Source organism: Ursus arctos, unplaced genomic scaffold (genome assembly GCF_023065955.2).
Source record: "Ursus arctos isolate Adak ecotype North America unplaced genomic scaffold, UrsArc2.0 scaffold_5, whole genome shotgun sequence".
Classification (NCBI taxonomy): domain Eukaryota; kingdom Metazoa; phylum Chordata; class Mammalia; order Carnivora; family Ursidae; genus Ursus; species Ursus arctos.
Genome location: NW_026623067.1, coordinates 77,747,045 through 77,774,544, shown reverse-complemented (window position 1 = coordinate 77,774,544; position 27,500 = coordinate 77,747,045). Strand labels below are relative to the sequence as shown.

Sequence of the window (27,500 nt, the reverse complement as noted above, 5' to 3'; positions counted from 1 at the left end):
TGCAAATCCAATTTGTCATCATGTCCTGTTAGTTCTACTTTTAAATAAGTTTCAGATATGTTCCCTCCTCATTATCCTTCCTGCTGTTGATCTAATTGGAGCAGTTACCATGTCCGACTTTGACTACTTTAATAATTTTCCTACCTTCAGCCTCTCCTCCAATCTAACCTGCTACTTGCACTAGAATAAACTTTTAAGATGGTAGTTCTGATCATTGTCTGCCAGTTTAAAGTCCTCCAATGTCCGGCCGCTACCATAGGACAAAGTCCAAGAGTACCAGATACTACGTGATCCGGCCCCCAACCATATCTCCCACCATAACCCCACCAGCACCCTGTAAAGAGTTTCCTGAAGGTGAAATGCTGCGTCTTGCCTCTATGCATGTTGTATTTCTCCCTAGAATACCCTCCTCCTCCTTACCATGTAGTTAACTTATTCTCACCTTTCAAGATACCCTCAAGTGCAATTTTCTCTGGGGAGTCTTTACCGGCATTCCTCCAAAACGTGGAGGTGTTAGATACCTCATTTTTAAGTTCTCAGAACATTTTCGGCATGAATCAATCATAGCATTTACCCAACTGCAGTGTAACTGTAAATTTACATGTGTATCTCTTCCACTAACCCTGACTTCTTAAAGGTAAGGACCCACTTTCATCTCTGCACCACTGGAACCTACCACAATTATTAAAACATAATTTATACACAATAAATATTTGTTGAATAAAAGAAGAAATGATTAAAACTGAATAAATCAAAGAATGAACAAGTGAATGAATGCCTATAATGCAAATAAAACAGAAGCCATACTTTAAAATATAGAGACAGGGACCAGAGAAATGATTTTGTTACACAAGACTAATAGATAAAAGAAATATGCAATTTTTGAGTCTATATATTACATACTGCGAGATAGAAATATATTTATGGATTAGAAATTTTTTGTGGGACTATGTTTTGTAGTAAAACTTCACCTGCATTTTAACTGCTTTGATTTTTAAGCTAAAAGGTCTTTTGAGGGTGCTCAAGTCTTCTGCACAAAATTGTTGAGTTTTTAAACTCCTGGTCATGAGATCTTTCTTCTGTCTTCTTGATCAACTAATGAGATACCCAGTAGCACTAGACATCTCATGAATAGACAATGTGGGGGCCTGTCCCCTGCTATTGATTCTATGGGCCATCATCAGTGCAAGTGCTGCAAAACTTGGGTGCAGTGGTATGAACTAATTCTAAATAATATTAAGAGTACAAATGCAATGGACAAGAGTATGTATCAAAAGAAAAAGGTATGTCCCTCACCATTTCAAGCTCTGGTTAAATGCCACAGCAAGTCTTCCTTTGATCTTTTCTGTGACCTTTTCGAGCACTAATTATTTTTTTAATGATCTATGAATTCAAATACATGTTTGTCACTGCCCTTCCTATGATGCATTACAGGGTATTAGCAAAGCAAAATAAATCTGATATTGAAGGTTTAATTGCACAGCTTTTGCATACACTTTAATAGGCAATGCAAAACCTTCTCAGCAGGTGCACTATGAGATGAAGTGATTTTTCATGAATAATTCATTATTTTTTTAAAAGCACTTCTACTAAGATACAATTTGCAATAATGTTTTTCAAGAGAGATCAGTGAAAATCTGAAGCTGTCATTGCCAATTTGTTTCAGTTCAGATTCAAAAGGTCACCCACTTGACACAATGGAAACTAGAAATGCCCTTTTGTTTTTTTATGTCAACATGGTACACTTCATATTTTCTATCTAAAATATTTTTGAGACCTGAAACATAAGGAATTTTGTACTACCCAACAAAAATTACTTAGAAAAAATAAAATTTTATTAAAATTCCTAATAAATTAATTTCAAAAGAATTCTTTTACAAGGTGGAAATCATCTCAGGATCCCCTGCTGTAAAATATCTGGGAGAATTTATGTAAAAATGCCATTTACTCTACCACGGACCTGAAAGTCTGTGACTCAAATCATGGCCCTATACAGACTGTCATTAAAAATGTCACTTTTTTCCCTCAAAGAGAGGTGAAAGCCTCCGATAACACAATTTTATACCCAAGATTATTGTATATAGTATATGGAAGACAGGGAGGCAATAACCTCATTTTTAAGATGAAAAACTGATACCATGAAAGGTTAAAGGTCCTAAAACTAAGCTAAGAGATAAGACCAAGATTCAGGAATAAAACACCTTTATTAAGTGGTATTATTGCACAGGACAATAAAAATACTATTCCCAAGAGCATTTTTTCTTCATACAAAGCATGTATGCATTATAGGTAATAGATATTATGCTATATGCTATATGCAGTAAGGAATATAGCCTATTTTAGAGTTAAGGGACAAAATAAAGCAGAACATAAGACATGTTATGAAACATATATTCTGAATTATTTATCCCCCAAAATAAAATTTGGATAGACTATATTCCTTATTACATATAGCATATATCATGGGATCAGTTACCTATAATTCAAATATGATTTGTATGAAGAAAACACCCTAAAAAATAAAATTTGGATAGACTATATTCTTTATAAATATTACACTATATTTCTTATCTAACATAAGAATACGTTTCTTAAAAATACTTTATATCAATACCTTTTATCTCTACCATTACTTAAAAACATTTTAAAAATTATCTAAGCCCTAATGGTTTTTGGCTCAGCATAACATTTGAGTATAGGTCACAGATCTAAAAAGGTGAAGAGCCCTTTTTAGGTTTTCAAGAGAGAAAGAACCAAACTTTCTTTTTGACAGGATTAAAAAAAAAATAAAGTCAACTGTTAGAACAGTTTCAGAAATAATGTTCACTGCAACTTTACCTGATTGTCTTGATTAAGGCAAGAAACCCCTATGATGGAAAAGTTCTCAAAAGCTCTGCTGTTCTAGCGGTTGGGAAGTTGAAGTGGTTGCTGACACTGATACTGGTGGAAGCAACAGGATTGAAATCAGATGTTTTAACCCAAGTTCTGAATTAATTTCCTGTCATCAGCAACCTCGGATCATGGTGGTTATCTATGTCCTCCAGGAAGCATTTCCTCTTCAGCTACCTTTGTCACCAGCTAGACCCCAAGACCTGACCTTTACTGTCCACCTGCTTGTACTCACTAATCTTTGTCTTATGTTTTTCCTTAAGCTCTTCTTTCTCGTTTACTTCTTAATGCAGACAAGTGACACCTGAAACCACACCTTAGGTGAAAGTGAATGCCCTGGCAAGACCTCTCTCTGGCACGGACCACCCAGACCATTTGGGTTAAACCCCCCATCATGTCTGTGCAGATGGACCATGGAGTGACCTCTGGAATGACCAGCAATTACCTTTAACTCATTCTAATACTAATCTCTGCCCAAGGAGGAGCCTCAGCCACATTTACATAGCATGCATTGTACATCAAAGCCTGTTTCCTTAAGGTACATGTGTGACCTTATGCCCACCTCTACATACCATGACAAGGATTCCCTGTCTAAAAATCTTTCTTTACCCTAAACAAAAGGTACTTATTCATCCTCCCTCAGGGAGTCACTGTGTTGGAAGCTATTCCTGGCAATCACCTTAAGAAATACAGTTGACTTTGTGGGACAACTCCACCTGGTGTATCTGACTCACCAAGGAGCAAACTCATGTTGGTTCAGTTACACCTTCAGGATCAGGTTCTCTATTTGATTACTTTGCTTTATCACTCACTTCTCTTACTGCCTCAGAAAGAGAGGGTGCTTTTCCAACACTGACTCCCAACCTCTCTGTCCCACTTTTGGGGCACATGAAAGGTGGTTAAATATAAACTATGATTTGGAAGCAGGATCTAGAGCAGACCCCACTCCTTGTTTTCTAACATCTTCTATTCTGCTCCAGGGTACTTGCTCCTATGTTTCATTCTTAAGATACACACAAGCAAACAACCAACCACTCAAAAAAATATTTGTTAGATCCTCAACTTCCTGTTCACTTACTTCTCTTTTTACCCTTTCTATATTCTGGCTACTTGTTAAGAAATCTTTAAGACTGAGCAAGAGATGTAAGACTCAACAATAAGAAAACAAACAACCCAATAAAAAAAAATAGGCAAAAGATCTAACCAGAGAAAATATACAGATGGCAGATAGGCATATGAAAAGATGCTCAACCATGGTCAATGGTCAATGCTCAAAATCCAGAATCTCATCATTAAAATCAAGTCTATATGTGGATGGACCCCTCAGATGCAGTAACTTTTTTTTTTCCCTTTTGAGAATTAAAGGTGCTTAATTTTCAAATCTAAAAGTTGAAAATAAATTATTAACTTCAAGATAAAAAAACTCCTTTCTTTCTGTCATTAGCAAATCTTACATCATATATACATGTATATATATATATATATATATATGGGCCAGTCCCCTAAAGGAAAGCAGGTGGTTACCATGTTACAAGAGAAGGAAGGAAAGAGCTTTGGGACAGACTGAGAAAATGGTCTAATTTTCCATCTAAATCAATTATTTTGTGAGTTATCTGACGATTCCTAAAAGGTACAAAGAAATCAGTATCTGAATTCAGGCCACAATTCCACTCTTGAAAATTAATAATCTTGATAGTCATTCATACTCATTATGGATTTAAACTTTCAATTCCTTGGTATTCAATGATTCAAACATGACTGAAAGAATATATGTATTTGTTTTTTGTCTGAACAGAGTTTTACATTATATTTGTCTGAGTACATTGGTATTGTACATTGATGTTAAAACAGTTTTTAGGTACGATTCAAATTTAAAAGTTCTTCAATATAGCTTTTCCAATAAAAACACAGTATATGCAAACATAACATGTTTAAAAAAGTAATCTTTCTCCAATAAGAAGTTGACATTACTGACATGTTGTTGACATATTTTATTTTGAATTATATTTTTTAAACTTTTTAAAACTTAAATTCAATTAATTAACATATACTATCTTATTAGTTTCAGAGGTAGAGGTCAGTGATTCATCAGTCTTACATAATACCCAGTGCTCATTACATCATGTTCCCTCCTTAATGTCCATCACCCAGTTACGGCATCCCTCCACTCCTCTCCCCTCCAGCAACCCTCAGTTTGTTTCCTATGATTAAGAGTCTCTTGTGGTTTGTCTCCCTCTCTGGTTTCACCTTGTTTCATTTTTTCCTCTCTTCCCCCATGATCCTGTTTTGTTTCTTAAATTCCACATATCAGTGAGATCATATAATTGTCTTTCTCCGATTGACTTATTTTGCTTAGCATAATACCCTCTAGTTCCATCCACAACATTTTTTGTTTTCAAATTATACACAGATATGAGAAAAGAGAAAAAGTGAATAACATTAAAGATAAACTCACTTATAACTACCACCCAGATCATAAAGTAGAATTTTTCAAGCCACCCAGAAGCTCCTCCATGTAACCCATCACCATAACAAGTCCCTCTTTCCCCTAAATATAACCATTATCCTGACATTTATAACATTATTTCCTTCTGTTTCACCGTATTTTTATCACCTAAGTATTATCAAATTAATTAAACAAGGAGACCATCAGATCAAAATGACTCTAATGCCAAGGCCTATGAAAGTGAACAAACCAAAATGCCCAAGCCTGTAAATGCCTCACAGTTATGAAATTGAAACCTAAGGACAGCCAATCACAAACAACCAACTAGGCTTTAAGCTATAACCATTCAATAATTTTCTTACTTTGCTCCCACCTTTTCTCTGTAAAAGTCTCACCCTAGCACCTATTGATGGATTTCTCCTAACCATTTGCAGTTAGGCACTGTCCAATAGGAAGAGATCTTTGATCAAATAAACTCTTAAAACTTTAATATGCCTTAATTTATCTTTTAACAGTATGTATCCCTAGACACCATAGTTTAATCTTAGACCCCTTTTAAAAATTTGCTGTCTTTTAAATATTTTTTAATCTGTAGGTTCCTCCTTCACCCCCTTCTGCCCTTAACAATTTGTCTGTTAAAAAACCTGGGGCACTTGACCTGTAGAATATCCCAGCAGGTTCCCTTAGCAGTTTACTTCTTTCCAATCTATTCCTACAGCTCCCTCAGTGATCCTGTGAGATCCCTAACAGGCCTGAATAAATCCTTTTCTGTTTAAACTAGTGAGTGTGAGTCCAAGTGCCTGTAGCTAGGATACCTAATTACAATGAGAATAACATTTTTATTACAAAGTTAATTTCACATATGTAATTTTATACATATGTAAAGTCAAACGTAGGATGAAGATAAAAGTTATCTGTGAGAGAATGCTATTGAAATTTTTATTACCCTAGGCAAAAAGCAAACCCACATCATGAGGAATAGTGTTTCAGTTTAGTTTCTTAAAGCCATGTAGACATTAAGATGGCAAATATTTCTTTTTTTTTTTAAGATGGCAAATATTTCTAAAGGGGCTTATCGCTTATTAGAACTTCATAGGAAATCTCTGTCAATGGGATTAAAATAGGTAAAGATGTGTGTTAATGTGAATGAAAACTTCCAAGCAGAGAAACATGTCATGAGAGACTGGTGGCAAAATTTAGGTATATTTCCAACAAAACCCAAATTAGCTATGCCATTCAAAAATAAAATAAGATTTAATCTTTAATAAGCATAAACAATGTACGTGATACTCCCAAAAACTAGAGGTATTTATTTATCTTTATATTCAGGTTGAAATTCTTGTATAATTTAAATAAAGCCAAAAACAAAAGATTCAAAACATGGACAACATCCTTAACAAAAAACAAAGTCTGTAAGTATGAAGTGACTTTAAGTATAACTACTATTAGATGTAAGGTAAGAAAGACCAATCAAGCTACAGACTGATGACTTGAAGGGAGCCAGGAAACAGCAAGTAAGATTACTTACAAACATTGACTGTCATCATTATAACCCAATACCTTTACTGAGTATCTTACTTCATAAATACAAAAGAAAAAACTTGAGGGGAAAAAACCTGGGTAATAAGTTAATAAACTTACCACATATTTTATATGTTTTCCGTTTTACCAGGCAAAGGTCCAGAAGCGTAATTACTGTTTTAGTGAAATGTATCTTTGGCATCACCCAGAGTGGAGAAAAGCTCTGCAGTAACAGCGCCTAATAAAAAGATAAGAAAATAGTGCCAAGATATATAATAAGAATGTATAGGCCATTATATCATGATGACAGAGACATTAGCAGAGATAATGCTAAAAAATCTATACCTTACATACATTATAAATTAATATAAAGAGTGACCTATTCCAAAATACCTAGCTCAGAACAAACCACTGTTTGTATTCCAAGTATTTCCTTATTCAGTTATGTTTTACTTAATACCAAAATTCATTTACACTCCAACATATGTCTATAGAGCACTGAAAGACAACAGCCTACAGCAGGAATGGCAAGTGTGTGGCAGGCACGGTGGTATTTATACCAGTCTTAACCAATCATAGTCCACTCCTACCTGAATCCCTGGGCAAAGATTCAGATTCTTTCTTAACTCAGTGTTCCAGGTAGCTACTATTAATTGAACAAACACAGATGATCCTTGAGATAAAATCTGTTTGCCCTCCCTGGCCTGGAGTAAATAGGCAAGAAAATAAGCTTGTATTATTAGGAAAAGAGGAGTCAAAAAACGGCCAGTAATAAACAATAACAATGTGCATCATTGATAATTTCTAAAAACAATGCTTTATAATGGGAAAAGTTGTTAACTTAGATTTGAAAAGTCATTTCTTCAAGTAGTATGATAGCCAAATGATTTCAATGTTTTTCAAACCACATTGTCTAATCTTCTATACTACAGAGTGTTTACAACCAATCTTATAAAAGTAATATTCCATAAAAAGTAATATACTGTGAAACCCTCTACAAATGCATGTTTCTGAATGAAGCAGATGTGTAAAATAGACTATGTTGCATCAAATTTTCATATGTAAATGTATGCTTCTTTGGAAATAGAAATTCAACCTAAAAAAAAATTATTGAGTTTCTACTATTGGCAACAGAGCTGTAGAGATTACGGTATGTAGTGATTCAAAATAATGTGCTCTGGAATCCTAATGCTTGGAGTGAAATCCTGGTCCTACCACTGACTAGCTGTGTGGTCTTGGAGCAAGTAACTTCTCTAAGTCTGAGCTTCCCCATCTCTAAAATGTGGTAAAAATAATACCTATGTCATTGTAGGTTGTATAGACTAAAGAGATATATTGCAACACAAACTACAGCATCTACCTCTAGTAAACACTCAACAATTTCAGGTATCATTTTATTGTTGTTCTTATTATCATAAAAATTACTACTACTACTATTATTATTATTATTATTATTATTATTATACAAAGACCAATAAGATTCATTTATTATTTTCAACTCTTGTTTCAAGAGTCTGGAAGCATGCAGTAGGAGAGTAGGTAGAAATTGAGAGATGGGAGGAAGAAATAGAATATGTACCACAGAATAATACTGCTATAATATATAACAGAATAATATCAGGATATTGATACAAAAATTGCTATATCAATTCAACCTGTTGTAAGAATTCAAGAAAATAGGTGAAAGGATTAAGAAAGTCCTCTCTGAGAAGATAAAATTTGAGAAAGGCCTGGAAAGATACACATGATTTCAGCAGACAGGATCAACATGGGCAGAGGGAGAAAGAAAGCAGAGGATATGTGTGAAGAGTAATGAGCCAAGATAATAGTAGCAAGTTGGGAAAAATGTAAAACTATAATTTAAAAGACACACTGAACCATATTTTGAAAAGCCAAGAACGTTGTGCTGGATTGAACTTTTTTATTGAAATATAATTAACATACAATGTTTCTTTAGCTTCAGGCATACAACATATTGATTCAACAATTCTATATATTACTGTAATGTTATTACAATATTACTGACTATATTCCCCATTCTGGACTGTTAATCTCCATGGAAATTGTTAGAGACTCAGTGTGTAATCTGGATCTAGAAGTCGGTTATAATACTAAGCCATAATCAAAAGCCTTTGTGAGGCAATAATGACCCCACACCTAAAACTTAAGAGGCCAGTCAAGTACGCTTTATTATTTCTTTACTTCAAATTATAAAAAATACTATTTTAATTAACATTTTAGAATTACAGAGAAAGTCTTGTAAAATCTAATTTATTTCAGAATTTTCATAATGATACTCAAACCTGTTTTATCCCTCTCTAATAATAACCAATAAATACAGGCTATGTAAAAAAGTTTGGCAAAACTGATATTTTAAACATATTAAAAATACCTGAATAACAACACATATTAATAGAAACAAGTTAGATATCAAAAGACAATCTCCAAACATGTACTTATTATAAAAGTAATTATTGAGCTCTAAATCCTAATTCAGCTAAAAAGCAGTGGGTTTGGTTTTATAATGACTACAAAATGGGTGAAAATTTTCTCTTCAAAAAATGTTATCTATGTAAGGAAATAAGATACACAGGTTTAAAAAAAATAAAATATTATGTTAAATGGCAAAATAAAGACTAAAGTAGAGGAACTAACTTTTTTTGAGCGCTACATAATATACATCTTGTATCTCATTGAGTCCATGCACCAGCCCTGGTTTTGCAAGAAGTCACCAATAATCCTTGCTCTTGCTAGCACAGAAGGCTAAGGCTGAGCCATGGAGCCAGAAGTTCAAATGCTAGTGCTGCCCATAGAGGCTTTGTGATCTTGGGCAGATGATTAAACCTCTAAGTCTCTGTTTCTTCATCTGTTAAACAGGGGAAGTAATAACATTTAATGTGCAGAGATGTTGAGAATTAAGGAAGTATGTGTGAAATAATAAATGCCCTATGAGAGCATTTATACAAAGTGCTCTTTAAGGAATCCTAATCCTACAAAATTATGACCAGAAAAGTTTCTATAGTCTTATAGGCTGATGCTTGAAAAATCCTATGTATAATTTCTACACAAACTGTTCTATCGTTGATAGATAGATAATCTCCCAAAACTCACAAGTAGAAAAAAATAGAAATAGAAGTACAATATTTAATAAAACTGGGAGATATCTTCAAACACAAAATACAATATAAGAAGAAAATAGACCCGTAATGCATTTAGCAAAATGGTTGCTGTTATACCTCAGAGATTTGGCAAGATAATTGGAAGAAAGTTTGTTCTACAGATCCATGATGATGTTCATAGTTCAACACTCAGAGGTGATAAAATTAAATAAGTTGGGAGGGGTGAATGAAAACAGAAAGATTGGTGGAAAGTCTAAAAAGAAACAATTAAATATTGAGGCCCCTACCATTACCTCCATATCTCTAAGTGAATAACTGTAACCACCACCACTGACCATCCTGAGAAACCAGCCTTTTCTGTGCCTATTGAACCAGAGAGGCAAGAAATTCAGAGACACAGGCACCATGTTGGATAGCAGGGCAGGGGAGTAGGGTGGCGGAGAGGAAGGAAGAATGAAATATGGGGAATATGGGGTTGCAATATAGCACAAATGCCTGAAAGAGAAAAACTGAAATAGCATATCCAAGTTTAAATAAATATCTCAAATTCACAAATTGAGAATAGTATGAGTACATAATTTTAAAATATGGAGGTAAATATTTTTAAATAGCTTAGAGTTGAAAGTGGTACAGACAGGGAAGGCTGTTTTGATAATTAAAAGAGATGCAGCAGGAGACTGCATTTTTAGTTGTAATTCTTTTAACACTATGAGACTTTATTATTCTTCCATGTATTCTTTTTATTTAGAAAGTATTTGAAGATAAGGGGCAGATGACAGGAGTCCCTAACCATTCCTTACTCTCAAGCCTTCAGACATTAAAAATTTGGTAAAGTGCACTTTCATTTTCTTTCTTTTTTTTTAATTGAAGTATAATTGACATACAACATTCTATTACTTTCAGATGTAAAATGTAATGATTTGATATCTGTATATATTGTGAAATGATCACCAAAATAAGTCTAGTTAACATCCATCACCATACATAGTTACAAAAAAAAATTGGGGGGTATGTGACCAGAACTTCTAAGATCTACTCTCTTAGCAATTTTCAAATATACAATACAGTATTATTAACTAGCCACCATGTTATACATTATATCCTCATGACTTACTTATTTTTTAACTGGAATTTTGTACTTTTTGACCCCCTTTACGTATTTTACTCACCACCCCCCACCCTCCTGCCTCTGGCAGCCACCAAATTGTTCTCTGTATCTATAAGCTTGGTTTTTGTACTTGTTGGTTTGTTTAAATCCCACATATAGCACTTTAATTTTCTTAAGTGGCCCATGAGCACTTTAAGGGACTTCAAATTTAAAATCAGAAAAATACAAACTATTTTAAATATCACAGAACTCCTTTATAATAGCTGACATTTAAACACCCATATGCTCCACATTTTACGTACCCACTGTCCCAGTGATGGGCATCCAGGTTAATCTATCCCTGCCCAGACAACAGACACCAGGGTGCTTCCAGCTCACCTCCATGAACACTTCTACAAAGAAAATCTCCATGTATGCCCCCTTAATTCCCCTCAAATATATACTCAGAAGTAGAATGGTGGGTTTACACTTACACTTCTTCTAAATAAGTCATGCTACATTGTTCTCCACTAACACCTGGAGTGCAATAGAGTTCTTACACCTTCATGTCTCAGTTGCTAGTATCCATCTTTCTAATGTCTGCTAGTCTAGTGATTTAAAGTCATAGTTCAATGTCATTTTAATTAGCATTTCTTATATTGTTCATTATTTTGACCGTCTTGTTACAGGCCTTTTAATTTTCTAAGTTTGCTCTTCTTTAAATTTTGTGTTAATCTATTTTTACCTTTTTCCTGGGGTGTATTTTTCTAGTTGATTTGCAAAAGTCACCTGCATATTTTAAATATTAAGCCTCGGTTATTATTGGATTTTGCAAGTAGCTTTCTACTTCCAGTCAGTGACTGTTGTCCAAGGAGTCCCTAAGAGAACAGAATATTTAATTTCAGGTAATATTATCATTCCTGATTTTTAATCTTAAGAAAACCTTCTGAGTTCTTGACACAGACTATGGAATTGTATGCAGCAGTTAGAAGCTACATTAGATATACAAGTAACAACATGAACAATCTCAAAAAAGAGGACTCAGTTTTAAAAGGAATAAAATGAAAAATATATGATAATACCACTTATTAATTAAGAATATATTTATATAAAACAATATGCTTTTGGAAGAACATATTCAAATTAAAATATGTAGATTAAAATATTTAGTTTTCAAAGAGGGGTAAATGAAAGTGAGGTATGAGAGAAAAAAAAGAGAAAGAAGGAAAGAGAGGAAGCTTTGTATGGACCAATGAGAAAAATAAGCCATGGACTGAAAAATGTGGTCAGTTCAATTAACTGCACCTAAATTTCAAAACAAAGTTGATCCATATAAATGAAATCCAGAAGTCAGATCAAAAGCTAATCAGGGGACGCCTGGGCAGCTCAGTTAGTTAGGCTAGGCATCTGCCTTCAGCTCGGATCATGATCCCGGGGTCCTGGGATGGAGCCCATGGAGCTGCCCACTCAGTGAGGAGTCTGCTTCTTCTTCTGACCCTCCCCCCTCTCACGTACTCTCTCTCTCACTCTCTCTCTCAAATAAATAAACTCTAAAAATTAATTAATTAATTAAAAGCTACATCAGTACAGAGGACCAACTCTACCTTAGGATACTTACAGATAAAAATGAGGATCCATAACAACTAGAATCAGAATTGAACATTTATTTTCAAACAGATTAAGTTTTTATCACTATGTGAACACAGATTTCCTTTAAGTGAGCTTTTTAGAATTTTTTTTTCCTTTGCTTAGGATTTTGAAGAACTATGTAATAATTGAATTAGTAGTTCCTAATTCTCTAAGTTTGAAGGACTGGTGAAATTCCAAAATTAAATATTTATAGGTCTGACCAAGTGTTGCAGACTTTTCATTTTGGTCAAATAAGTATATCTTATAAATCAATGCCAACCACCATCTATTATTACCATAATTTCTAAATAACAGGACTGTGGAAATTCATAACAGTAATAGTATAATCTGAAAATAAAGGATACTTATTAAATCAAATACCTTCAGTTTTATGCAAAATATACATTATCCTTATTTTTCTCACTGTATTATGAACTAGTGAAAATGTATTATGGTAGAATGACATTTAGGAAATACTGAACTAGAAAATATCAATAAAATCAAACACTCCAGGAATGCAACTCTACATTATAGTCACAGAAAGAAGGAAGATGTAGCTTGTTTCTGTATTAAGAATCTTGCAAAATCCAAAGTGTATGCCAAAAATAAATGCTGTATCTAGCACTAATAATTAAGCAAACTAATCATTAACTTGAATATGTTAGAAAGCAATATAAAATAATTTTCAATTAATATCTTAATATTTGATCTTCAAAAAATTCTTCTGAAATGAAACTTGTCGATATTCTGCTATTCTGAATTGTTCTTTAAAAATACCAGTAAAATCTCTAGAGAATGGGGCTCTGGGTGTGGGGCCACAGTGCTGGGAATGTCCAGGGTCCAACCAGCTGAGATGCACACTCTGGTGCACCCGGCTTGGCTGGTTTCTGCCCTGCCTGAGGCTCTCTGCATTCCTAAATGGCTGGGCAGTTGGACCAGACCGTCAAGTACTACACCCTGGAAAAGATCCAGAAGCACAACCACAGCAAAAGCACTTGGGTGGTCCTGTACCGCAAGGTGTACGATTTGACCAAGGTTTCAGAGGAGCATCCTGGTGGGGTAGAAGTCTTAAGGGAACAAGCTGGAGCAGATGCTACTGAAAACTTTGAGGATGTTGGGCACTTTACAGACACTGGAGAAATGTCAAAACATACGTCACACATCCGGATGACAGATCAAAGATAACCAAGACTTCGGAAACTCTCATTACTACTTGTTTCTTTTTTCTTTTTTTTTTTTAAAGATTTTATTTATTTATTCGACAGAGATAGAGATAGCCAGCGAGAGAGGGAACACAAGCAGGGGGAGTGGGAGAGGAAGAAGCAGGCTCATAGCAGAGGAGCCTGATGTGGGGCTCGATCCCATAACGCCGGGATCACGCCCTGAGCCGAAGGCAGACGCTTAACTGCTGTGCCACCCAGGCGCCCCTCATTACTACTTGTTTCTAATTCCAGGTGGTGGACCAACTGGGTGATCCCAGCCATCTCAGCACTGGTGGTAGCCTTGATGTATCACCTCTACACAGTCCAAGACCAAACACATTCTCAGGAAGCCAATGAAAGAAAAGACTGCTTTGGACCAGGGAGAAATAAGCCAAAGTTAACTGTTTCAACTGACAGAAACTGTCCCCTGAAAAATTATTTTGTTTTTTTTTAATTGCATATTATTTTTTACTATTTAATTCTTTAAAAATTACTTTTGTTGTTCAAGAGAATTGCTGGGAAAATGCAGTTGTACCACTTACAAAAAAGTCCATCAGATGGTACTTAGATGGCAATAAGAATTTATAGTCTTTAACCCATAGTTGTTGACTCATTGGCATAGCCAGAGGCAAGGTTTACCTGGTGTCAGGCCTTTATGAGATGTGTTGATTAATTCCTGTTTAGTTTCCATGATTATATATAGTTAAAAAAAAATAACCCTGATATATAACTGTAGTTTTTTAGGACCCAAACAGGTGTGTGACTATACACATAACAGGTCAAACTTTGGTGTTTATATTTATGTATCTTTGCTAGATGAATGCCACACAAAGTAAATTAAGTTTGTAAAATCATAAAGGGTAGAAGCCAACTTAAAGGTATTGCCATAAACAATTATTTCTTATATATAATGGAAAGACTTAGAAAATTGACTTTACTAATTTTTTGGATCTCAATTTTTATTTAAATTCTAGTTAGTTAATATGTAATATAATACTGGTCTCAGGAGTAGAATTTAGTGATTCATTACTTTCATATAGCACACAGTGCTCAACACAAGTGCCCTCCTTAATGTTCATCACCCATTTAGCCCATTACCCCACCCACCTCCCCCTAGGAACCCTCAGTTTGTTCTCTATAGTTAAAAGTCTCTTATGGCTTGCTTCCCTCTCTGTTTTTTCCTTCCCCTATGTTCATCTGTTTTGTTTCTTAAATTCCACATACGAGTGAAATCATATGGTATTTGTCTTCCTCTGACTTATGAAAATAATTTTAATACGCCTATTTCCCTTTTCTCCTCTATTAAAACCAAACCAAAAAGAACTCTTCTGTTCTTTCTACTCCTGAGCTCTTAGAATGTGCCTTTTTGTTCATCAACTCTTTTTTTTGATGTTCTATCACTACATAACTTACTTATTGTAGGCATGATCTTTTAAAAATATATTTGGCTTTTAAAATGTACTTTTAAAAATCTCTAGAAAATGGAATGATCATAAGGTTATTCATCTTTTAAAATCTGAGCAATCAATGATAGCTTGACAATATTAAAATCCACTAACTGGCTTATTCTTACACCAAATTGACCATCTACTTTGTGCTTTAATCTATTGAAGATGATAAATCCCACTGAGAAATTAATTTACTTAACTTACTTCCACTTTGTCCCAAATAAAGATGAGCTAGATATTCCCCCATTCAAATCAAAAAGGAGGGGCGCCTGGGTGGCTCAGTCATTAAGCGTCTGCCTTCGGCTCAGGGCGTGATCCCGGTGTTCTGGGATTGAGCCCCACATCAGGCTCCTCCGCTGGGAGCCTGCTTCTTCCTCTCCCACTCCCCCTGCCTGTGTTCCCTCTCTCACTGGCTGGCTCTCTCTCTGTCAAATAAATAAAATCTTAAAAAAAAAATCAAAAAGGAAAAAGGTTATTTAAATGGTACTCATAGGCTTTCTGTTTAAAAAAATAAAACAGTAAAAAATATTGTTAAAGTTACAAAAAATTAAAAACAACCTTTAAAATGTAAATATATTACTGAAATCTTATTTCTTCCCAGCATAATTATTAAACAATCATTAAGGACAAACTTTATGACAATTTTTTAAGATAGATGGCTTATAGATAAATAGATGATGAGAGAGAAAGAATAAAGTAATAAGTTACAACACCTAAGGTATATGCATGAATAACTGAATTTTGTGCCAATATAAATATTGAATTTTGGCAATTTAAAAAAATAGGTTAATGGTTAAATCACATTCAAAACTTATTTGAAAAAAAAACTTTTTATTCAAGATTTGAGACACCGGCAAACTTTTCATTTCAATTTTAAATGTTCAAAACTTCCATGTAAAAGTGAAGCTGTCAGAAAAATTATGCAATTCAGTGAAATTGTCAACACAGAACGGAATTTTTCTTCTACTTTGTATTTCAGAAGTCTTCTTAGGAAGTTGAATATTATAGGTGACCTACATTCTGCAGTCACCCGTCTGACTTGTCACAATACAGAATAAAAGTATTATTCTCACATTTGAGCACTTTATATTCAACGTTTATAAGATGAAAGAAATAGACTGCCTAGTATATCTGGCTCAAAAGGAGTGTCAACTCAAAGGAAGCATTTTATAAAAATCATGGCATTACATCACTTTGAGTTCCATTTTAACAGGAACTATAGTTACTGGGGCACAAGAATTCTGAATATACTCTGATCCACTTCACATCATGTCTCACCTGCAATTACTTCCCATTTAGCCTTTATTCATAAATATTTGCCTTCGGTCTACATTCAACATACATCCACAGTAACCAGAATGAGATTTGTGAAATGCAAACCAGATGTGCTTCCTCAGCTTAGAAGTTTTCAGTGATTTCCCATTACCCTTAGTTAAGATAAATCTAAAATTATCCACATGGCCTGTAAGACCATGTGATCTTGCCCCATCTCTTTCTCAAGCTTCATCCCAAGCTACACACTTTCTCATTTCCACATTCCATCCGTATTGGCCTTCCTTAACTCCACATCCATGCTCCTTCTCACTCCAGTGTCTTGTACATCTGTCCCTCCTGCCTAGAGTATTCTATCTCCTCCTCTTTCATCTAGCTAACTCCCAGCCATGCTCATCTCAGGGTGCGTTACCTCAGGATGATTTTCCCAATCCATGTAAGTCCCCTGTCGTAAAAGCCCAGATTTTTCTGCAATTCTGCATCATGGTACCTACCATCCTTGCAATTTCCTTTCTGATTTCCACCTGCTCAACAAAATTATGAATGCAAAAGAGCAAAGATTGTGTCTATCTTGTTCACTATTGCTTATGCTAGTACCTTCCATGGAGTAGCCAGATGTCTGATGAATATCTGAAGAACCAATTTAAAAAAATGGAAGGAATTGGTATTTCATAGCATAGCTAAGAATTTATATAGTAAATGAAAGGGTAGGAGAAAAACTAGATTTAGTTAGTTTTAATAGATTTTACTTTAAACATAAACAAAAGGAAGGAATAACAGAGATAAAAACAGAAATAAGTAAAATATAAAAAAAATAGAGAAAATCAAGAACACCAAAGTTGTTTCTTTAATAAATTGATAATGTCCCAGCAAGACCAATTAAGTATATTACCAACATCAAAAATGAAACAAAGACATCATTACAGATAATACAGACTTTAAAAGGATAATAAGAAGATGCCATGAAAAATTTTATGCCAATGAATTTGACAAAAATGAAATGGGCACACCTGGAGAATGGATAAATAAATTTTGCTACATTGACATTATGGATATATCACATGATATGTAGCAATATAAAGAGGAATGTACTATTGATACTTACAACATTATATTGAAGGACAGAAGACTGTCACAAAAGAAAATGCACTGTATATTTTCATTTATATGAAGTCTATAAACAGGCAAAAATAGTTAATGGAGATAAATAAAAGAATTATGGCTGTCATTAGGGGCTGGTATTGACTAGAAAAGGAAATGGGGAAACTTTTTAGGACAGCTTTAGGGTTTATTTCTCTCCTATAGCCCCAGCTGAGAATTATCTAGGGCCCTACTATCCCATACTGTAGCCACTAGTACATGTGGTCATATGAATTAAATTTAAAATACTTAAAATTAAATTAAATTAAAAATTCAGTTCCTGAGTCAGACTAGCCATATCTCAAATGCTCAAAAATCACTTATGAGGAGTGGCTACTACATTGGCAGCACAGATATACGACACTATCACCATCACCGAAAGTTCTATTGGACAGTGCTGGTCTATGGTCGGGTGATGGTTATTTGGGTTCTTACAATTGTCAAAGTTTATTGAACTATAAACTTAATATTCATGCATTTAACTATATGTCTATTTTACCGCCAATTGAACTATTTTAAAACTAGTAAATATAGTTTTAAATCATATAAGGTTTAAAATTTGATGAGATTAATGTGTTATGTCTCATGAAACATGGAAAACAAAAATCCATTTTCTTATTTTCTTTTGTCAGTTTTCATAATATAACAAATCTAATGAACTATAGCATTTCATATGATTACCAATCTTGAGTAATCACTTTCCATGAAAAGGGCAATTTGGAAATGTATATCTGAGCTTGAGTTCATTGTGTAATATAATTAATACCCCAAGGGCTGGTCAGATTTGTACTACATTCATTTCACCCAATTTGTCTGTAAAGAATTACAGGACCAGGGTATATTGCAGCAATACGTGGGCTAAATACTTAATATTCAAGATAGGATTTAACATAGCACAGTTGGGGAAAAGCATCATTACCTCTACATATAATAAAATACCTTCTATTAGGTTAAATATATCAGCATTTTTCATAAAGTCAAGCAACCAGACTTCATATTATAAAACCACAAGACACTATTAATTGGACTCTAAAATGAACTTGCTAAATACATATTTCAATGGGTTAAATTAAAGAGAATATACACATTTCAAGGGCATTGGTTTAGATCAAAATGTCTTAGAAGCAAAAATCAAAGTCACCAATGGTCGTTCTCACTCAGTAAGTATCCAACTTAAAGTAAAATGTGATATTTATTCCAAATAAACAAACAAAAAAAGAAAATGAAAGAAAAATGGCTCTTTCTCCTGAATTATCCTACAGTAAATTTCCTCTCAAGACCACACTGATCTTAAAAAAAATCCTGTCATACAAAATGTAATAGCTGAATTATGATCCATGGTCTAAGCAAATATACAGACATACAGTTTAGTGCCCATACATCTCAGTCTGTCTTAAGACTCAGGAGGTCCCCTTAATATTGTAAAGGTTAGTTCTAATTTACATAGCTCAGACACAATGTGCTCAAGATGGCTCACACTGTCTCACAAGAGCCTACTACCCACATCTCTTCCCATCTCCACTTTCAGTGACATCGTATCGGTAACTTCAATTAGGCCATGATGAGACCTGCCTGGATGGCTCTTTTTAAAATGGTGCAACAAATTCTATAATGTGCTGAAAAATGTTTAGAATATGTTAATAAAGTAAGAAATAGAATCACCATAGCAACCGAAGTCCACAAGCTCTGCCCAGTTCATCCATTATAACTCATTTACAAAATAATATGTTAATAAAATGATGACACTACAAAGTAGGTCCTATATCGGAAACATGTTTTGTGATTAATCGTTCTCTTGCCCATGGCTGCTTCTCTTGCCCGCTTCATTACTTTATGTAATGGAATCTCCAAACTTCTGGGTGTTCAGGCAAGAAAACTTTGGAATCATCTCTCTCTTTATCTCATGCCCCTTATCTCATCTATCAAGAAATTTAGTAGATGCTACTTTCAAGATATATCCAGAATTCAACTACTTGGCACACTGTCACTGTTACTGCCCTGGACCAAGCCACTAACAGCTCTCCCTTGCTCTTCCCTATTCTTCATTCCTGACTAGAATGGCATTCCAGCCCCCTGCTGTCTATTCTCAGAACAGCAGCCCAGGGACACATCATTCATGTCACTCCTTTGCTCAAAACCTTGTCATGGTCCCCAATCTCATTCCCAGGAAAAGCCAAAGTCCCTGCAGTGGCCCATTCATCTGTTTCCACTGTGAACACGATTTAGTAACTTCTCTCACTCTCTCTACTCCAGCCACATTGGCTTCTTGGATATGCCAGAACTCCCACTTCAGTACCTTTGCATGAACTGGCTTAGTGGTAGAATGCTCTGCCCCTAATACCTGTACAGCCACCTCTTCCACTTCCTTCAAACCTTTGCTCCAATGTCACCTTCTTAATAAGCCCAGTTCTGATCATGCTATTCCAAATTGCAGTGCCCTCTTTATCTATCATCCCTTCCCCCAACTCAGCATTTCCACTCCCCTTTACCCTACTCTACTTTCTCTTTCTTCACAAAGCACTTAACAACTTCCAACATATTTTAATATTTGCCGTTTTTATATAAATAAAGGTAAATAATGCCTAAACACTTTATGAGGGAAAGGACTTTTGTCTACTTTGTTCACTCGTGTATCCCAAGCCTCTGGAATAATGCTTGACATGTTATAGATGCTCAAGAAATGTTTGTTAATGGATAAACTAATGGCTATCCCAAACTCTAGAGAATATCAAATGGCTTCATAATTTCTCCCTTGATTTTAAAATATTTGACAATGTGATAACGAGCTCTGAAAGCTACCCAGTGGGTTGTGGGTCTGAAAACGTTAGAAATTGTTTAATCATATCTACGATTCCATTCTGTAAACTAAATCTGTCAGAAATCTAATGCCAGAATTGTTTTGGGAATTTTCTTTCTCACTACATCACTTCCAAAAGCAGTTTGAATCACTTTCTGAGACCCAAAAGGCTGTAAATATACAATTACTTTCTAACTGGTAAAGGGACTCAAGGTTGGTGAAAAGGTTTTAAACAGATTTTAGGGACACAAGGGTTAGCCTTTAGGGCTAAAGCTAACCTCTGGTTTACAGGAGCAAAGAAACAAATAATTTAAGCATCCAGTGAGACTTTATGCTTGACTGCTACATTATTTTATACCTACACATAAACTACTTTCCATTTTCTCTACTGGATACTAACAAACTGTAAATAACAATTCAAAATTTAGAAGTGTAAAATTTTTATACCAAAGAACCAGTAGAATTAGTGTTCTTTGTACTGTTCAATCATGTAGGTGGGAATGAGAAAAGTTATATCATTATATTTGAATATTACATTTCTAAAATTTTATGGAATGGTTAACAATTATATGGAAATGATCATATGTACTTTGAAGCAAATTTCTAAAATGGCCTCCAGACATAATTTCTCCACAGCCATGAAGAGATGTAAAGTAACAAATAGCCTACATCTGTTTAAAAAGAGGTGTTGCAATGGTATGTATATGTAGCATATGCTTTAAAAGCTTATGATTTATTGCTATCAATGCCAACCACTACTCTCAGCTTTAGCACAAGTTAAAGGAATAGAAAAGAATTTTTACACTATCATGAGTGCCTGAATGGGAAGAGGTAAAAGAAGAACAAATACAAGGGGATACTAACTTCTCCATACCTCTGGAGGGTAAGGAGGTTGTTTGTTTATTTGTTTGTTGCCATCATTTAGAAAGAAAAGTGATGATGCTTGAACCACATTTTTACCTGCCAACTTTTGGCAGAAATATCTGAAAGTAAGTGGTGCAAAAAGAGTTGTGGTTCCTGCTGTCATGGCTGATAACCATAGCTATCAGCATTGTACGGTGACACAAGAAATAGAAGAACTGTAGCAAAATGTTCATCATCTCCACCCAGTCCATCCATATGTAACTCAACGGGCACTGCTCTCATGGGCAAGATAAGCAGCCTCGGAGTACAGGTGACCACAAGATATAATGGGACCACAGACTTTAAGGTGCATCTTTTCTGGTTTGGAAGTTCAAGCTGGAAGAAAGTTAGCTAAAGAGGAAGTATCATCCAGCAATAATGCATATAAATATCTTTGTTCTGTTGTTAAGTCCTTAGATATTTATTAAATTTTCTTGTTGCTCTATATCCTAGCCTAGGAAAAACTTAGACTTCTCTTGCCTCTAGAATTCTTGTTTCACTGTGAACAAAATATTTAGCTACAACATAAGTAAATTTTCCAGTTTTGCTGTATCTTTCAATATATAAACAGATATTTAGTGACTGCCTACACTTTGCTAGACACATTGTGGGAATACAACAATAAATAAGACAGGTAATGCCTGAGATACATTACAGAGCACACACAGGTGGCCCTTGATCTAGGACCAGAAAGGTCAATGTATACATTTCGTGGCTTTCTAGACCAAAAAAAAAAAAAAAAAAAAAAAAAAAAAAGAATATATTTAAAGCCGGCTACTACTATGAAAGCAGAGCTATGGAAAGTAAACATTCTAAAGTTTTGCCATAAAAGATAGCAGACCAAAATGCCCACTGCTTGTTACACTTAGGGTCGCAGGATATTTATTCCCACAATAAATTCCAATTAAATCTCATTTTCTGTGCTTTGTACTTTCCCACCAAAACATCAAATAATCTAACTTAGGAATTCATTGTTCAATCAAACTTGTACATGTGTGTAATTGTGTAAGTACAAAGATGTTTATTAAAATATTATTCGTGATTTTTAAAGTAACAGAAATAACCTAAATACTAAAAATGTGGGACTTAGTAAATAATTATCTGTATAATGGGATATTAGATAGCTATTAAAAATAATGTGTCTAATTCACATATACAGGCATAGAGCAGTATCTTGAAGTTTTGGAGTTTGGGTTTTTTTTTTTTTTTAAGATTTTATTTATTTATTTATTTATTTATTTATTTATTTATTTATTTATTTGAAGGAGAGTGAGCAAGAGAGAGCACCCGCACAGAGGGAGAAGCAGACTCCCAGCTGAGCAGAGAGCCTGAAGCAGGCCGGTCCCAGGACCCCGAGATCATGACCCAAGCTGAAGCAGACGCTTGACAACACTGAGCCACCCAGCCGCCCCTTGAAGTTTTGTTAGGTGAAAAAACACAAGAAGCAAATGATATTCATAGTTATACTGCATTTATGTTTTTAAGTATATGCATATAAACACTTACATATAAATAAAGTCTAGAAGGGTAGTATCCAAGCTGTTAACAGTGCAACAGTTTCAAATTTATACACTCAGTGTACTACTTAAAACATTTAAGTGAGCATACATTGCTTTTCTAATAAAAGATAATTTTTCATTAGGCAAGTCTCTCTATTCTTTGCCAACCACCTAATTATGAAGAAATGGCTTGTAATCCTAGTAAAATGAACTTAGAAAAACACCAATTATAGAGTAAAACCAAACAGGAAAGACAGAAAGAATATCTTTCTTGACACAAACCTGCACTCATAGGCCTGCGTCCTACATGTCATACAGATACATATTTGCAAAGCACACACACACACCAGCATGGCATTGCCAGTCTGCATGCACAGGTTGACCTAGCACCGAATAAACGGAGAAACTGGTTCCCAGCTTATAAGAACTAATCAGGAAGTGCCTTTAGCAAAAAATTTTTGTCATCTCCCCCTATGAGACTGACAGAATCATGATGGTACCACAAAATCTACGCATTCACTGTAGTCTGAAGTCTAGTCAAGAACTTGACATCCTTTACCTCTTGTAACTCCCTTGCCAATGACTATGAGGGCCAAGGTTGTGGTGGGGGGGGAGTCTTTCAGTTCTGTGGAAATTATTAAAATGATCCTCATAAAAAGACTGGTTGGAATCACCAGTTCAAAAACTAAATCTGTATGTGACCTCACCAACCAAGAATCAGTCTCTCATTTCCCTTCTTTGGGTCAGATACCTAACCCATGATGATAATAGTATAGAGATAAGAGAGAATGACTCAGTAGACCAGTTTACAGGGTTATAACCTGGAGTTTACCTTTGGCCAGTCTGAAGAATATAGGTACGTGGGTCACCTTTTTTGGTGACAAATGATTGAGAGTTTTATTTTTGCTTTCAGCATAACTATAAAAAAAAAAAGTCAACCTATATTATCTGGTGAGGGGGAAATAAGTCAAATACCAAGACCAGGACTTAAACCCTAAACAGTCAGTCTGGTGCCAGTAAAGGTCTATGCTTCTCAATATCAGACCTCAAATAGATACCTAATGGACCCAGCTTTCAATTCTGCATGAAAAACATCAAAATTGTTTTCATAAATCTATAACATTCTCATTTATTTGGCTGTTATTTATTTAACAAGTATTTATTGAGCAACTATTCTGTGCCAAGAATATTCTAGCCAGACAAGAAGCCTCTCTCTCATTTCAGTGGGAGTGTGAAGCAAGCAATATATAAACAAACAGCTGTGAACGGGATCCTGTCACCTCCCTACACACACATGGATTTTGTTCTTCTTAAGTCTGGAGTACCCCACAATGCAGTACTTGGATCTATTTTCTTTTCTATTCTCACTCGCTTCCAGGGTTTATTTCTCCAGTCTTGTGACTGCAAAATTTTTACCTCAGTCCTAGAGTTCTTTTTGAGCTCCAGATCAATATGTCTAACTATTAACATTTTCACTTGATATGTTGTAGACATCCCTAACTTGACAAATACAAAACCAAGTACCTTATCTTCCCTCTCAAACCTGAAACTCCATGCATCCATCCAAAAACCTGGGCATCCTTGATGTTCCCTCCCTCTGTAAGTCAGATGCCCAGCCAACATTCCACATCCAATTTGTTAGAACATCCTGTTTTCTCTACCTGTAAGACAAACCCAGAATTAAACTACTTCTTACCACCTCCACTGCTTCCTCCTTATTTCAAGCTATCATCTTTTGACCTATTCTCCTTTCACTGGTCTCTTTGCTTCTACCATTGCTCCCCTCTGCCTTATGGCAGACAAAAGAGACAAGTTAAAACTTAAATTAGATAATACCACTCCTTTGCTCGAAACCCTCCTCCTCTTTCCACATGAGGCAAATCAGTGTTCCTCAAATATGGCAGTTCTGACTTCCTGTTAGATTGTTTGCCCTCTATTCCCTCTACCTGGACTGTTCCTTCCCCAAATAACAACATAACTAATTCTCATCTCTTTCAAATATTTGCTCAAATGACAGCTTCTTCATGAGGTCTATCCTGAATAACCTTTTAAAAATTGCCATATACGTCCTATTTCTTCACTCTTCCCTTTTTTTTTTTATCCTTTTTTCCTATAGCATTTAGCACCTTTTAACTTGCTATATACAACTATGTTGATTGCCTGTCTTGCACCATTAGAAAATAAGCTCCATGCAGGCAGATATTTTTATGTCTTTTGTTTACCCAAGTAGCTACCATAGCGCCTGACACATAATAAACACCCAAAATTTATTTGTTGAATGAATGCATTAAGTAATAAATTATTCTCTCATCTCCTATAAAACCAATTTCTTCATTGGATTATTTTATCTACAAACTAAAATGGCAAGGGGTTTTGAATTTTTGTTCTAAATGTGATGGAAAATCATTGACGTATTTTAAATATGGGCATGCCATGAGCTTATTTAAGTTTTAAATACATTACTCTTGCTTCTTTATAGAAATGAGATTATAAGATGCCTAGAATAGGAACAGGAAAATGAAGTTCAGAAGCCATTATTAAATAAGCAGCAGAAGTACATGCATAAAATCCAAAAATCATTTAGAAAATATATTGACAAAAGATACGGCATAACAAATGTGACTAGTTGCTTTATTGGTATTTAATATCCATACCATGTCTTTAACCATGCTTAGCAATAATGATACCACAACATTAACACTTCCATTTGGCCATTGCTCATTGTAAATGAACATATGACCTCAGATACACTCCTTTGTATATTTCTTACCAGAAAGCAAATGAATTCCAGATAGATACAACTAAAAACAGGGCACATATTATTCTCATAGTTACTGATAACAAAATGTTTTCTCATATTTGTGGTGGTGGCATATTCCATGCTTATAATGCCATATTCCATTTAAGCAGGAAAAAAAATCCCCATTTAATGAAATGATACTCTAAAATTTCTAAGCTTTTTTTTTTTTAAGATTTTATTTATCTATTTGAGAGAGCAATAGCTGGGAGTAGGGAGAGGAGCAGAGGGAGAGGGAGAAAGAAGCACACTCCCCACTGAGCAGGGAGCCACATGCAGGGCTCGATCCCAAGACCTTGAGATCAGGACATGAGCCAAAGGCAGATGCTTAACCAACTGAGCCACCTGATGCCCCTAAAATTTCCAAGCTTTCAACATGCTGAAAATATGGGAAATGGACAAAGCACATCACATTTTATTTCATAATAACAATTCATGTATCTACTCCCTCAAAGGGAACGAGTAAATACTTTATACATTTACCTTAGGACTGCTTTACAAGTCAGTCCTAATATTTATTTTATTTAAAAATAAAATTCCAGGGCACCTGGGTGGCTCAGTCAGTTAAGTGTCTGTCTTTGGTTCAGGTCATGATCCCAGGGTCCTGGGATCAAGTCCCGTGATGGGCTCCCTGCTCAGCAGAGAGCCTGCTTCTCCCTCTGCCCCTCCCCTCTGCTCGTGCTCTCTCTCTCACTCTCTCTCTCTCTCTTGCTCTCTTTCTCAAAATAAATAAAATATTTAAAAAATAATAAAATAAAAGAATAAAAAATAAAAATAAAATTCCAATATGGAGAAGGTATTTTAAAAATTAAATTCTCCTACCTTTTCCAAAACTTATCTTTAAAAAAAAAAAAAAGTCTTTTATGTTGCTATAGCCAATGTTAGAGAAATTACTGCCTGTGCTCTCTTCCAGGATTTTTATGGTTTCAGATCTCACATTTAGGTCTTTAATCTGTTTTGGTTTTATTTTTGTAAGAAAGTGGTCTCATTTCATTTTTTTGCATGTAGCTGTCCAACTTTCCAAATATCATTTGTTGAAGAGACTGTCTTTTTCCCATTGCATATTCTTGCCTGTTTTGTCAAAGATTAATTGACCATATAAACATGGGTTTGTTTCTGGGCTTTCTTTTTTTTTTAAGATTTTATTTATTTATTCATTTGAGAGTGAGCAAGAGAGAAAGAGAGAGCACAGGAGCAGGCATAGAGGGAGAGGGAGAAGCAGACTCCCCACTGAGCAGGAACCCCATGTGGGGCTCAGTCCCAGGACCCTGGAGTCATGACCTGAGGTGAAGGCAGACACTTAACCAACTGAGTCACCCAGGTGGCCCCTGTTTCTGGGCTTTCTATTCTCTTCTATTGATCTTTGTGTCTCCTTTTGTGGCAGTGCCATACTGTTTTGATTACTACAGCTTTGTAGTATAACTTGAAATGTGGTATTGTGATACCTCCAGATTTGTTTTTCTTTTTTAAGATTGTTTTGGCTATTTGGGGTCTTTTGTGGTTCCATACAAATTTTAGGATTATTTGTTCTAATTCTGTGAAAAATGCTGTTGGTATTTTGATAAGAATTGCATTAAATCTGTAGATTGTTTTGGGTAATATGAACATTTCAACAATATTTGTTCTCCCAATTCATGAGCATGGAGTATCTTTCCATTTGTTTGAGTCATCTTCAATTTCTTTTGTCAATGTTTTATAGTTTACTGAGTACAGATCTATAGATCTTTCAACTCTGGTTAGGTTTATTCCTA

General features: G+C 34.9%; 1 long non-coding RNA gene and 1 pseudogene across 1 annotated transcript in view; one reads left to right on the top strand and one right to left on the bottom strand.

Annotated features, from left to right (window-relative positions):
- The first annotated feature begins 13,609 nt into the window (after window positions 1-13,609).
- LOC113254967 (cytochrome b5-like) lies at window positions 13,610-16,399 on the top strand (annotated as a pseudogene).
- An 8,081-nt stretch (window positions 16,400-24,480) lies between these two features.
- Window positions 24,481-27,500, bottom strand: part of LOC113255056 (uncharacterized) — an 86,476-nt gene continuing 83,456 nt past the window's right edge. The window contains exon 5 of the long non-coding RNA XR_006409469.3: window positions 24,481-24,613. This is a non-coding gene — a long non-coding RNA (uncharacterized LOC113255056). The remainder of the gene's footprint in view (window positions 24,614-27,500) is intronic.